This window comes from Phaethon lepturus, unplaced genomic scaffold (assembly GCF_000687285.1).
Source record: "Phaethon lepturus isolate BGI_N335 unplaced genomic scaffold, ASM68728v1 scaffold18495, whole genome shotgun sequence".
NCBI lineage: Eukaryota > Metazoa > Chordata > Aves > Phaethontiformes > Phaethontidae > Phaethon > Phaethon lepturus.
In genome coordinates this window covers 13,264-16,588 of record NW_010538589.1, presented here as the reverse complement: position 1 = coordinate 16,588, position 3,325 = coordinate 13,264, and positions in this window count along the sequence as shown.

Here is a 3,325-nt window from a genome sequence, read left to right as displayed (position 1 = left end):
TGCTGAACCCAGACCTCAGCACACACTTGCTGGAACGCTGAGCCGATGTCTTAAATGAGAATCTGCAGGAGCTGTTGCAGTAATCCTCCAGTCTCGATTTGTCACAGTTGCCAGCAGCTATTCTCAAAAGGCAAGTTTTTCATTTTACCTGGTGAATAAAAGCATCTGTAAGTCCTCTACCGTTGCAAAGACATAAATGAGAAGCCCAAGTATTATACCTTACAGTTACACCAATTAAGGTTACAATTACTACGTCCGTAGTATCATATTTGCAAAACATCTATCTTCGTGCATCTTACACACAAGGGGCAAAGTCTTTCGTCTTTCAGCCACGCTGACTTTCGCTGGCAGCATGACCTGCAGAAGGGCTGCAATTTTGAATTATTAAGCTGTTTCCTCTTTTCCAGTTTCAATTCAGCAGTCCTAGAATTACCCTTCAGAGATGGTCAGCTCAGTGTGGAAACAACTCATAGAATGTGTAGACAATCTCAGCTTGTTTCAATTAAACTGGAAAAAAAACCTGAATCCAAAATACCAGCTACAGTAACCTCAACCAGATGTCAACAGACATTCCAGCTCAGTAGGTCATGCATCTTTCTGAAGAAGTGGCACTATTGCAAGAACAGGGGTACGGGAGCATTTGAAATGTCTCGCTGGAGACAGTTTGCCACATTCTCAGTTCAGGTTTTGGTTCTGCCACTCTACTTCTCTCTCCCTCCCCACCCCCAAAGCAACGTGCATAGTACTTCTTGAAAAGCCTTAGCAATAGCAGACACAGCAAAACAGAAAAGCAGATTTTTAAAAAGTTTTCAGATGTGAAAGCCTAAAAAGAAAATTCAAAATTTCTTCAGAGGCACCTGAACTCACCTGTTGATGTGACTTTTTAACCCAGTGCTGCTTCTGCAGTCAGAGTCAGACCAGTCTTTATTCAGATGTTAGTAGATGTATTTTTCAGTCCCCAGTTTTAGACATCTACTTGCAATAACGATTTTCAAACAAAATCCATTTTTTTTGTTTGTGCCGACGAAAAAAATATATTTACCTCTCACGATGCACTTTACCCCCCCCTCAGTGATTTCTTTTGGGGTTTGGTTTCATGTTTCTTTGGAAGATCTGCATCAATGAACACCCGGTTTAGGATTCACAGGGCACCGTCACTCTTCCCTGGAGGGCACCAGCCTTCCCGCCTGTCAGCCCCGCATCCCGGCCGCGCTCCACCGGGATCCTCGGGGCTCGCTTCGCTGCTTTTAAGGGACCCAGGCGGCAGAGGAAAGCTTCTGGCTTTAGCCTTGTAAGGAAGATGAAATAACCGGGAGGTGGGGTTGCCAGAGCCCGAGCGCAGCGCTTTCCCCTCCCCTTTCTGCGCTCTTAAGGAGGTTCGCTCCTGCACGGGCGCCGTCCAAGGACTCGCCTTCGGGCTGAGGGTGGGAGCATAATTTCCGGAGCAGGTCACCCCAGACAGCGATGAATGTAATTGCTGCGGTAGGAACAGCTTCTGGTGAATTCCCGCCGGCGGCTTTTGCAGGGTTGGTGTCGGTCAGTCGTTTTCAGACGGTCGCTGCGTCAGGGGACGGCGGGATGTCATACCCGAGCGGTGGGCTAGTCATAGCAGCCCAAACCGAAACGATGGAGGTGATTAGCAAGGAGCGCTGCAGCTTGGGGCTAAAGCAAGTGGTGCTTGTAGTCTCGTTTAAAAAAAAAAAAAAAAAAAAAAAAAAGAAGTGGGTTTGCTAATAGGAAATAATGAAACGTCCAGAATGAAGTGTTTTGCAGGAACACGTCCATTTCATCTCAGTGTGTTAAGAAAACCAACATTAAAAGCTTTAGGAAAACATTTCAGTTGGTTCCAACATACTTAGAAATTAATTTCAACATCAACTTCTGGTTGCAACTTTATCGTATTGATGCCACAATGTTCAACTTTTTTTCCATTTGTGTGTGAGATGCTATTTCCACTCAATAGACCATATACTTTTTGGCTTTTTGCTTTATGATTTGAAACAAAAGAAGTTTTAGACATAGAAGTTTCCTGTAGGCAAGAAACTCTACCAGTCCAAACACAAATTCTCCTCAACAAATAACGACTTGTAGATTAATGACTGGGTATGTGACATGTTCAAAATACACCCTTTCCAAAAGGAGGTCAGAAGCAAGAAGCAATTGTCATCATCTCTCGCTTGTCACCTTTGAGAAAAGATGGAGGCAAATACACCTCTCTAAGCTGTTGATCACAAAAAACCCCCACCACTGCTGGTCTCAAAATTGAGACAAAAAAGGAATAAATAAACTGCATGAAAAAGCCTTATTAGATGATGTATCAAATACTCTGGCCAGCATCCAACACCAACTCACGCACAGGCTTAACACAGAGCATATGTTTTGGTCTGCCATGAACTGGATTGCTGGAGATTGCTTTGCTGCGTTGGGAAGGCGGCTGCGGTACAGCCTCTTCCTCCGGCAACAGATCCTCTTTCTGAGCTGGCTTCTTCAGGGAAAGGAGCAGGGTTAAGGAGAGGAACACAGCTGTGGGCAGCTGGGGACCCCGCTTAGCTTGATGATCACGTTAAGCTGGCAACAGTGACTGTGCATCTCCAGCATCAGCAGTATTTGCTCAAAGATTCTCTCAGAATTTTGTCTTTACCCACTAGCCTTCCTCAAATTTAAATACAGTCACTATAGACAGAGGCCGGTCCCATAGAAGCTGAAAGCAAGAGATCCTGTGCTACAGCCCATGCCTAACCTACCCCTTCTCTGCTGGGTGCACCCGATGGTCTCTTGGAAAGTGGTATTTTTGCCTTTGCAACTCTGATGGCTAAAAAAAAAAAAAAAAAATCATTAAAAATTATGTCTTCGCTTCCTGCAGCAGCTGACAGCTTGAATTAGTAGTCCTGTTTAAACTGTCCCTATTCAGTAGAGCTCTGAAACAAAGATGAGTGTTTAAATATGAGTATTGCTTAACTAATGACAATGTTTCCCAGAACTCTGGCAAACGTGCAAGTGCCACAGTGCCTCCCAGCTCCCCACGGGTGCCAAACCCATCCCACGCCTTCCCTGCCCGGCTGCCACAGCACACAGCATCCCCTCAACTTCCACCCTGCAGCAAAGACACAAAAACTGGAAACATGAAACCTGTGTGTAATAAACCAAACTTTGTATAAAAAAACCCAACAGGGCATGGTATTCTACCTACATTATTTACAGACTAACAATAAACCTTCACACTGAAAGATACCTCTATAAGTAAAAACAGATGAAACCACAGCATATAGCGCTCAGGTGACCGCAGAAGAACAGGGTGTTACAATCCGAGCCCCTTTTTCCATAG